A 12,411-nucleotide genomic window follows, 5' to 3' on the forward strand; every position below is an offset into this window, starting at 1 on the left:
AGTTTCAAGGTGGGGTTCATATACAAAACACCCTTCCCATTTTACCTGATAGTGGTATTGTATTACAGAGAGAAAAAGATAATTTTTTGTATGTTAATTATTACTACACCAAAGAATGCCAGGCATCAATTATAAGTTTCCTGAGAAAAGCACCTATATATATATACAGTATTATATATATATATATATATATATATATATATATATATATATATATATATATATATATATATATATATATATATATATATATAATGTTTGTGTGTGTGTGTGTATTTCAAGTTTCCTGAAAAACTGTCTAAAATAAATATATACTATATATAATTATATATACAGTATATATATTTATATATATACTCCCTGCACACACATATATAATATGTATATGTATATATATATATATAAATAAATATATATATATATATATATATATAAATATATATATATATATATATATATATATATATATATATATATATATATATATATATATATATAAGGCAGAGTTCTCAGGAAACTTAAAATTGATGCTTGGCATTCTCTGATGTAGCAATTAACTGGGAATGAAGGTATTATCTAACTTAAACATTAACATGTCACAGATGGACACTTTCATTTTAACATAAAAAAAAGTTCTGTCTGTCTATCAGAGAACTACATCTGATAATGAGGGCAAGGTGTTTTGCATGTGAACCCTACCCTTAAAACTGTCAATATGAAATTGCTCTGAAGCCAATTATTCTTGGAAAAACACAAATTGTTATTCAAAATTTAAATATATATATGTATATATATATATATATATATATATATATATATATATATATATATATATATATACACACACACACACACACACACACACACACACACACACACACACACACACACACACACACACATAGACATGGACGTAAAATACAAAACTTGATTGGAGCTAGTACCCTTGTTGAATTGACATCATCAGACGATGTCAGTAAGATGAAAGTACTAGCTTTAGTAAGTTTTTCCACTTTCAGTCTGTGGCCAAATACATATCTTGTGGTCATTACGTGTTAACTATCGTAATATTTACTTGCCACACACATACATATATATACACATTCACAGCTATTAAACCACTGGAATAATATGCGTCCAAGGACAATTATAATTGATGAGTGCTTCGTTACCAGTGAGATTCGAACCGCTCCCTAGTTTAGAAACAACTATATACAATGGCTTTGACCACTGAACCATCAAGAGAAAGTGGAGACGAGTTGATTTCTATTCTAAATTCTAAATCTGAATTCGACGTCAGTGGTCAAATTCACTGTAAGTCCTTGTTCCTGGATCAGGTAGCAATTTGAATCCCACTGGTGACGAAGCACTAATCAGTTGTAGTTCCCCTTGGGATATTACTCGATATTTGTGCCTTAAAATTTCTGAAAATAAAATAAGTCGTGGTGAATGTGACAAAAATTCATAATTAGCCACATGTTACGGACTTACCAATCAGCTATCATGGTGGACGTGGGTTGATATCGATTCTAAGTACAAAACCTGAATTCGACAAGCATATGCGTAGCAGAGGCGATATCAACTTGTACCCTCCTTGATGGCTCAGTGGTCAGAGTCACTGTACATTGTTTCCTTGATAAGCTAGTTAGAAAAGGAGGCAACGGGTTCAGTGCAAACGTCTACATCAAAACCACAAACAAAGGGAGATGCCTAAATGCCAAATTAGGTACTTAAATTTGAGTCTCAAATAAGCAATTGAAAATTATAATTCGGTTGATTCTTAAAAGGTTTTCTGGTTGCTGTGAAGAAAATTAAAGTAAATAACAATTTTTAAAACAGAGAAATAATACTGTACGAAGGAAAAAGAATAAGAAAGGAACAGTAAGAAAAATGAAAAATTAAATAAATGAAATGGCTTTATACCGAACGGCAGTAGACAACAACACAAAGAGAAAGCTATATAAAATTGCAAACTTATGCTACAGAATTTTTAGTGCTGAATTTGCGCTGCTATTCAACCATAACTGGAAAAACTGTTCCCAAAAAGGGTATATATATACATATATATATATGTGTGTGTGTGTGTGTCCGTGTGTTTTTGTGTACGTTAACATCAACCCTTTTACCCTATGACGAGGTGGTGTCCGGAGAAAAGTCACAGCCACATTCATTCTTATACTGCTTAACTGTGGAGGACCAACTTCGCACAAGATTTCCACATCAATCACTTACAAAAGGCCCATTAGCCGTGGGTCGAACCCCATACAAACACCGTGCATTTCTCCTTTATCTTGCTTGCATCTCTCCTCTTTTGATTTGATGACACTCCTTACCAGTACCGCCCTCTGAGTAGTGTCTAAGTGTACACTTCTATTTCACTGGCTAAGTGCCGTACATTCTTTCCACATGACAGAACCATCTTAAAATACTGTAATCCTTCCAGTCCTCCAAGTTAAATTTTTAGCATTTCTGTACACTGTATTTCCAATATATCACCATTTCAGTTCTTTGGAGGTTAGTTGTACAATGCAAACAGTAGATCTCTGCAGCTTTCACTTCTCATCTTTCATTGCATTTAACCTCCACATTTGATATCCATAGGGGATAGTGCTGTCAGTGCACATCACGCGGTACACTGTAGGCATTACTTAAGGTTCTCTTCAGCGTTCCTTCGGCCCCTAATTGCAATTCCTTTCATTCCTTTTACTGTACCTCTATTTATATTCTCTTTCTTCCAACTTACTTTCCACACTCTCCTGATAATTGTTTCATAGTGCTTCTGCGAGGTTTTCCCCGATTAGACCTTTAGGCCCGTTTTACTCTCAATAACCCTCCCTGAGATGAATGACCTCGCATGTCATAGCGCTTGGCCTTAGGCCCAATTTTTATTTTCCATTCCATTATATTCTGTAGTTGACTCCCATAAAGGGGAGTTGGCTCTCTAGTCATTTCTGACATTACAATCTTAACTTTCATAGACGTTCCAAGCTGCTTCCCCTCCGCTGCCTTCCTTTTTTCACTAATTCTGTGACTAACCTCATCTCTCTTTCTAACATTATTAGATATATTTCATATCAGATATTTTTACGAATCTGCTAATTCGGTTCTTCTACCATTCATACTAACATTTATTGCTTCATCTTCCTGGTTTCCATTTAGCCTCATAATCATTCTTTTTTTCCTCTTTTACTCCCAATTTCCTCAACCTACAAATGCTTTTCAAACTCCTTCACTATTCATTGCAGTATATCTCATAATGCCAAGCGCCATCCATTCCAGACGCCATTCATGTCCCATTTTCTTATCTCGCTATTGTGCACCACATGTGCTGCCGTTTCTCTTGATTCTCACCTCACTACATAAATAGATTAAATTGTCTTGGAGAGAAAACTCACTCATTTTTCTACCTACGAACGAACGCACATTTCATTTCCAAAATGAAACTTTTGTTTTTCATCAGCAAATATTAACACCCTCCCGTGCTTTATGAAAATTCGTTAGGTTCTTATTTGTCGTACAGGTTTTCCCCATTATTTTCAAGCCTCACATAACTGTTTAATAACAAATGTGCGATCTGCATACCTGCTTCATTGTCTAAACCCACCTGTTTTTACTTAATAGCCTTGTCTCATCAATTAGCGTAGCTTTGAGCATCTGACTTTTAGATTGACAGGTTTCCCAAAACCATTCCTGGCGCCTGCCATAGGATAGTTTAGTTAAAGTTATTTGCATGATTACAAAGGAAATATATTCGATGGCCAATATTAATAAGCTGCGTTACGGCAGGCTAGTTCCTCGAAATCAGTTTAATATTCCTTGAATTCTATGTAAGTAATTATAAACAGCTGTATCAAAAGGGCTTTGTGTCTGTTAAGCATATATGACCACAGAGCCGATAGTGCTGGTGTTGCTGAAAATAGAACGATTAAATTTATCATGCGATGCAGCCACCTTAATACCACCACTTCAGGATTTTCGTTTAATAGCAAAATTTGTCATTTCGGGTTGGCGATACAAAGCAAAATTTTATTCGCTTTGGAAATGGAGTTTTAATTAATGAAGTGCATACGTGAACTTAATGACTTGTACAGTATATACATATAGCTATCCATTTTGTACCTTGTGTGCTATTATTAGTTATGAATCGTAGTTTGTGAAATTATTTGTTATATGATCACTTTAGGGGATGTTGTTAGATCTTAATTTTGCAAGAAAAAATTAATTAGAATTGTAGGAAAATTCATAGTGACTAATTGTCAAGTAATACCAGTTTTTAGACTTTAAAAGGGTTCCAAAATTTCAAGTTGTAGCTTTCTTGATAAGGTTACCCAAATGATGCCGAAAGTTAATAAGATATTAAATTTCATAATTACTCAAGGAGTTGTGGGTTTTAGTATTTCACTGCCTTAAACAGAAAATTCAGTAAGAATAAGAGCCCTAACGTCTGTTATAAAAATAGGCATTGAAGTTCACCTCAAAGATTAAGTGCACAAACAATAATTGTTAGACTACTCTATGTGGCTTCTGTCGGCATTTATGAATAATTCGAGAACAGCAGTAGGTTAGTGGTTGATCTTTAGATTGAAGCTGTTATTATTTGCTGAGGTGACTCGAAAATGCAATAGTGTTAGATTTGCTTTTAATGCATTTTTTGACTGTGAAGACAAACAAAAGAAATTGTTAGGTGCGTTATATTTTGTTAGGAAAGGCTCTTTTGCCCTTTATGAAAATCGGATTTAGCTTATCCCCCAAGCTTCTTCCAAGTCAAGGAGAATTTGCTGCAGCCCATTTGACAAGAAATTTATCGACAGTCGTCGTCAAACTGCTTAGTAAAATGAAGGTCTTTTAAACAAATGTAATGAATGATATATATTATATATCTTATCGGCATCATCATCGCCTCCAGTGACAAGCGAAGCAAAGATACTCTGCGTAATTCCGCCACCCATGTCCTTCCCATCCTTTCGCTTCCACAAATCTCCTCTCATCTCCAACCATTCATTCATAGGTCCCAACTAAGTAGGCCTGGGCCTTCCAACTCTTCTGGTGCCTATATGAACCCAGCTGATACTATCACTTACAATACTAATCTCCTCGGGATAATGCAAAGAACATACCCAAGCTATCTGCATCCCCCACCCCCCTTTATCATTATCTTCTCTGCACATGGATTTTCTATAATTACCCGTATGGTATCATTTCTCACTTTACCCTTACTCCTAATATCATTTTAAAAATTTCACTCTCATACCATGATTCGTGCTCGAATAACAAAACAAATCGCAAAGCAAAGTTCCAAATCTTATTCAGACTTCGTTGGTCTCGTTAAATTCCATCTGATGAAAACCTGTTTTGCATATCATTGTTCCTAAGTATTTGAAAGACTCGACCTCATTAAACTTACCTCCAGATAGTATTGTTTCATCCCTTTGCGCATACTCTCTCCTCATTAGTTTTTTTTTCTCTTTACTTGGATCTCAGGCCCCATCTTTCTTGATATATAATAGAATCTGTTAATCAAAGCCTTGTAGATCGTGTGGTGTTTTGATTAAAACAGCAGCATCTGCTTACTCCAGTCTGATCCTCGTTTTCCATCTCCAACCGCCCTTTTTCATTATCAAATCCATGAAAAGGGACAACAACAAAGCTGACATAACATTCTCACTGTTAAATCCAAATTCACTCGATAGAATTCTGTTAATGTTAACTGTGTATGTGTACTACTTTCGTGGATAGTTTTACATTTTTAACGGGAATACAGTAGTGGTGGAACCTTCAATAATACTGATCTGTGGATGCTGTCAAAAGCCGTCTTGTAACCAGCAAAAGTCATCAGATCGTAGATTTCAGTTTCCATACGCTGCTGCACTGTATGTCTTAACTAATTGGTCTGTACAACTCATGCCTTTCCTAAAACGAGCTCATTCCTCTTGAAGCATTTCGTTAATGTTTTACTCAGTGTCTGTCTCCAGCCTTTTGAGGGTGAGCGTACTGAATATTTTCAGCACAATGCCTTTATAGTTGCCACACGCAGCCAGGTTACTTCTTACTGGTATCTTTGCTGTGATTCCCAGTTCATAATTATCAGGCGTTGTTTCCCCGGTCTGCATTCTGCGAAACACTAGTTAATATACGAGGTGTCGTAAGTTTGTGTAGTACTGATTCCACTTAAAAATCCGTGAATTCCTTCATTAATACATTCTTGTCTTCTTTAGCTTCTGGAATATCAGTCAGATTACCCCATTCATATTCCTTTTTCGTGTCTTCACAAAAATGTTCTGCCCAGTATCGTCTTTCTTCTTCTCTTGCTCATGTTATTATTGACTCATCCGTGGCTTTACCTATTTTTTTTGCTCTTATTTGTCCTTTCGCTTGAAAGCATTATTTGGTCAGCACGCGCCTGTTTTCAACGTACTGCCTCTCATTTCTTCTTGCGTTATGTTAAACTTCACTGTCTAGACTTGGGTGATTACGACATTTTACTTTGCGACCCTCGGCGTTTTGCTCTTGTTAAAGCTTTTTCGTATCTTTGCGTTCTTCTGATAAGCAAGGTTTCCTTCTTGTTTTCCCACAGTGCATTGCAGTGCTTCTTTTCTAATAGATCGACGCACATTCATGATGTTAATCAAGTCCTCACTGATTGTTTTCACCTCCTCAGATATGATTGCTGAAGCTGCAGCGTTTCAGTAATGAGTTGCAAAAGTTTCCTTATGTTCATCTTAAAGAAAACCATCTTTATTTAATTTTGGAGCTCTGTAAAAATTTTTTGCTGGGTGCTTTTGACTCCGGCTTAAGTATGGCATTAACAAGTTGATGGCCATTGATGATCTTTGCTCATCTATAGCTCTTGACATAACGCAGCTTCTTTTCGTCTCGTGATTGTGTGATCGGTGTGGTTATGACTGCCATTTGGAGGTGCCCAAGTGCAGATATAGATGTTTTTGTGTTGGAAAAAAAAAAAGTTTACATCCAATCACGAGAGTACTGTATTTGCAGTATAAAAGCTAATACGTTGAACCCCAGTTTCGTTTGTACCTCTCCCAGGCCTTCCTTCCTCATTACATGCATATCATCCCCACCTTCTTTGTTCCTACCACTTATGCATTCATATCACCAACAACAAATATCATCTCTCTTCTAATACGGCTTGCATGACATCATGCAGTACTGTATAAAACTCAACTTTTATTTCTTCGGAGTGTTCATTTTTGATGCCATTATAATACTCACATTTCAATGCGTTGATTTAAATCTTGTAAGAAGTAATCTCTTGGTCACTGCTCTCCATTTAGTCGTGCCTTTTCTGCATTTGTTGTCAAGATCATGCCGCTCCTTCTCTACCAATTCCATCTGCTCTTCTTGAGTAAATATACTGTACATATTATCCCATCCAATCTCCCTTTTCCATTTCTTTGCTCCGTGATTCACAAACAGCTATGATGTCCAGTCCGTATCACTGACTTCATTTTCTACATGTTGCATTTTTACGTTCTAGTTTCTTATTTTCAATTTACTTCAGTATATTTATAAACCGGATGAATTCGTGTCCCATCCCACAGTATATATATAAACCGGAAGAATTCGTATTCCGGGATGGATTCCATTGCTGTATGTTCAACAGATGAATTAGCATTCATGTATATAGTATATTGCTTGAAAAAGGAATTTAGAATTTTATATATATGTGTGTTTGTGTTTACACATACACACACACACACACACACATACATATATATATATATATATATATATATATATATATATATATATATATATATATATATATATATATATATATAAAATTTCGAAAGGTCAGTTTATCATGTCTGAATCCGATTCTCATGATTAGTGAAAACAAAACATAAAATGATACAAGGACAAAAAAGATAGAACCAAAGACTTATCGGCAGAAGAAAAATGAAAACATCAGAGCAATATAGGTTAGATAGTAAGATACGAAGACAAGCTAAGGCTGAACATAACAATAGGTGGTGAGGCAGGCTAAGACATTTGACATGAAACAAAAACAAATATAAGGTGTATCAATTTCAATTTTGTCTTGCTTTTCTGCTCTTCTGCCCTTAGTTTTATATTTCCTTTCATTGTATTAACTTTTATGTGTTTGTCGTCATTAATTTTGAAAATGACATTCAGTTCCGAAGAGATGACCTTTTGAAAATCAGTGTGGAAAGTTAATTAGGCTTCTGGCTATCATTTTTCATTCTATACCTTACATGCTTATATAACGTAAATGCATATGTGTGCTTGTGTTTGGTAGATGCACATAGTCTGCTATTTGCATGATTATTTGCATTTGACAGTTTAACAAACCAAATGAAAATAATGTATGTAATTTAGCAACGAAACCACATCAGATATCATAATTTCCAGGAAGCAGAGTGATATTTATGAACCTTGCTTGAATGCTGCTGACATTTTACGAATGTTGAACCCCCCCCCCCCGACCCCACCCACGTTTCTCTCTCTCTCCCTATCTCTCTCTCTCTCTCGCACATGGGTGGAGTTTTTAGAGCAGGAGAACAGAAGCTAAGCGCGACGCATTTCATAATTTTGATCATCCTATGCACTCGGAATTTCACAGACTGCGCCATCCACTACACAGTACCAGTAACGTGCCTTTTCTTCTGTTGGGTTCATCATCACTTAATTTACCAGAATTTTTTTGTCTTTTATGACCAGATTGTGGAATGATCTTCACAATCTTGTAGCTGAGTCATTCAAACTGTTTAATTTACTTAGTATTTATCTTCTTCCACGATTTTGCTTTATTATTTATCTTGTTTATTAAGATTTGTCTTATTTTTTCTTCTCGTTTCTCTTTCAAAGCTTACTGGGTTGCATTTCCTATGGGGGTCATTGGTTTTATACCATTCTGCTTTTCCTACTAGGACTGTGACTTGGCTTGTAGTAGTAGTAGTAGTAGTAGTAGTAGTAGTAGTAGTAGTAGTAGTAGTAGTAATAATAATAATAATAATAATAATAATAATAATAATAATAATAATAATAATAATAATAATAATTTTTTCTGTCCCCGTTCCCTATATGAGAATGAAAGGTCTGCCTGTGAAAGACTAAATACAAAGAATTTCAAAGCTTGGTCAATTGTTACAACATGGGATTCACGACGAGAGATTAATATTGCATGGCATGGGGGAATTGCTGGATAAAATATGAATAAATCCGCTAAGGAAAAATTGTCCCTGAATCGGAAATCGTTGCAGCTGCGTTCACCTTATTATTCAAGAACGTATAAAAACTTCTAAATAATAAAGCGAAATTAATCCTTTATCTTAATGACTGTATATTCGTTTTGAGTTGGTAAGATATTTTTTATGTTTAACTTTATAGGTATTGTAAATAAAAATTCCAGAATTATAAAAATATGTGTTACAGAGATTTTGTTTATTTTGTCTAATCTTATGTCTAAAAATATGTATACTGTATTGCTCGGTCAGATATCATTAATTTCGTTTTAAAGATGACACTTGTATAATGATTTTTGTTATATGTAGCTTCATATGCTGCTCTCTCTCTCTCTCTCTCTCTCTCTCTCTCTCTCTCTCTCTCTCTCTCTCTCTCTCTCTCTCTCTCTCATATGACTACTGGAAAAAAAATATACCGTGTTTATATCGACTTCAACGTATAATAGATATAAAATTGATATGAGTAAAACTAATTTCTTTAATTTTTTTGTAATTATTCAATTTTCTAGCGTTATGTTGCTACATCCGAGTGCGTTTTCATGAAGACTGCGTGCATATTGATATTCCAGAATATGTCTTGCTCATGTCTGGGAGGAATTAAACAATTTCAGCAGCTGGACCAGTCCCTCTCTCTCTCCCCCCCACATTACGTATGCCGCTGCTGTCTTATGAAGTGTTTCGTATTTGCCTCAGCTCTCTTTTATTGTAATATTTGTGTTGGATGTGTAAGAACTCAAGCTTTATTGCTTTGTGTATTTATTTGCTTGTATTAAGAACCAGTCGTTTATGATTTCCTGATAATGATTTCTTTGCAAGACTTTATGAAAAAAATGCTCATTGATTGAAAAATTTTTTGATTCATGTGCTTACAATTTTCCTTTGAGAGAAAATTGACAATTTTTGGTACATCAGCAGGTAAGTTCAGTAATGGTGTTGATGGCAAATGGGTTGCTCATAGGAATCGAATTATCCGCCAAGAAAACCAATTAGGAATCAAAGGGATCTTTGGTAAAAAGTGAAGTGACATCAAAGCTAGCTAATTTGTGGTTTGACCAAGTGTTCATATTTTCTGATATCACAAAGATCGGTTGAGTTTTGGATATGTGTGTGGATGAAATGGTACCTAAAATTATTCAAAGCGATTTCAATAAATATTTTGAATGTTTATAATAAATTAATCATGCTGTGTTCGTGACAGGTCTCATTGAGTTACCTGGTTTGTGATTAAATTTAACCATAAAGTGAAGGTCCTTAGAGGACAATGAATCAATTAAAAATGTTGTTTCGTGATTGACCTTATGCTTTTTTGTTGAAGTGGTTGATAACCTTATGCAAGGGATTTATTAACTGTAAAAAAATGGAGGCATCAGGCAGTGCAGAATGTATTATTTACCCATACATGGCTTTCTCCATCATAATTCATGATTGCCTTAAAACTTTTTCGAGATGTGCAGTTCATTTTCATTTTTCAAAGATTTTTTTTTGTTATAAGCCGTCTAAGTAAATTACACGGATTCGTAATGAAAGCAAATTTCGTAATAGACAATATGAATTTGTGTAATTTTCCCAAACGCTTCATTTGTTCTCAGATCTTTTAAAAATGGCTGTCAGTGAAACTGTCCATTGGTTATTTGTCGTTTAATATGGTTACCGTCCCAGAAGGCGTCGGTTCACACTGTCGGGCGTTCGAATCTCTCAGGTGCCGAATCGTTTGTCAATCATAATTCCCCTTCGGTGATATTCCCGAGGTAGGGCGAATTGGATATTAAAAGACATTTGTAGCTTAATGCTTGTTGTGAATGTGTGTATATATATATATATATATATATATATATATATATATATATATATATATATATATATATATATATATATAATTATACATGTGTGTACATATGTGTATATGTATGTATATGTATTGTTACGTGGGTCCTTCGGCTGATGAGTTTAATTATTAATTACGGTGATTTATATTGCCTTGCTTTTCCTAAGACCCACGTAATCCTGTCAATTAAGGCTGAAAGTTACCTAAAGAAGACAGATAAGAAACATAATTTGATCAGGTCGCCAGTTGAGACTAGAGTTACTGAATATAGAGATTTATTCTGGAACACATTGAATTAAATCAACAACATCACTCAAACAACTAATTTCAGCAGTGTAAAATAAAAGTGTTAACTGATTTCTCACAGGAGCTAACAACAGCTCCGACTTCGTCCCACTTCGGACATAAAATATTTCAACGTAAAGGGTGAATAACGCAACGACTCGGGGCCTCTTGTGACACTTCTTAAGGCAAATTACTGCGAGCGTGTGAATTGAGGTTCTTGGTATCAAGGATGCTAATTCTTCTCCAAACAAGAGGGTGGCTAGGTCCAAGGCGTGCACAATTCTGGAAGAGACGTATCCAGATAACATCTAGTGACTTGTCATTAATTAATTGCAAGGGATGAATCTTAGATCAAGAATATTCCTCTAACACCATATAGGATAACTTATGCAATTCCACTAGGCAACAATAATTGTACCTGATATATTTGATTTCATAAATAGGATATGGTTTTGCTAGGATTTGCTTAGTCAGTGGCTGTTTAAGAGAGAAGCTTGAAACACGAAAATGAGAGTTTAAGTTGAAGGGAAAGAGAACTGGGAGTAATTGTCACATTCAGACTGACCGCTGGAATAGATAATGCAGTGATCGCGTGCATCAAAAGCCCCTGGGTTCGTTGAAATGGCAAATTCCTCGGCTGTTCGACAGAGGGATGCAGGACAAAGCGGGCTATGAGAGACGCCCGATATACTTCATGCCTGTTTGGGGGTTGCTTTAAGACTCTCCCGAAGCTGGGCCAGGGGCTTGGGTGCTTGTTTCAAACTCCTCTCCCAAACCGCCTTGGCGTTGGCGCAGGTAGCATCTAAAAAATGACAGAAACTTCGCCAATACAAAGGTCATAGAAAAGTGAGCTTAAGGTACAGTCTATCTAAGGTTGGTCCTAGCAAAACCCATCCTGTCTAATATCCCTCTAAATTAAAACTCCAACCCCTTTTGACGCTTGGGATCTATTCAAAACAACTGCTCTCGCTTGCTTCATCCTAAATGATATTCAATTAAAGCTTTAAGAGAGGCTAAATCTTTATATATTTATATTAAATCAAAAAGAGGTGAACTATACATATAAAATTTATAATA

General features: G+C 35.3%; 1 protein-coding gene across 1 annotated transcript in view; it reads left to right on the forward strand.

The window, feature by feature from the left end:
- The window catches only part of LOC136854648 (DE-cadherin-like), a 434,643-nt gene that overhangs the window by 343,445 nt on the left and 78,787 nt on the right, over positions 1 to 12,411 (forward strand). The gene's annotated exons all lie outside the window — the stretch shown is intronic.

Source organism: Macrobrachium rosenbergii, chromosome 29 (assembly GCF_040412425.1).
Source record: "Macrobrachium rosenbergii isolate ZJJX-2024 chromosome 29, ASM4041242v1, whole genome shotgun sequence".
NCBI classification, from domain to species: domain Eukaryota; kingdom Metazoa; phylum Arthropoda; class Malacostraca; order Decapoda; family Palaemonidae; genus Macrobrachium; species Macrobrachium rosenbergii.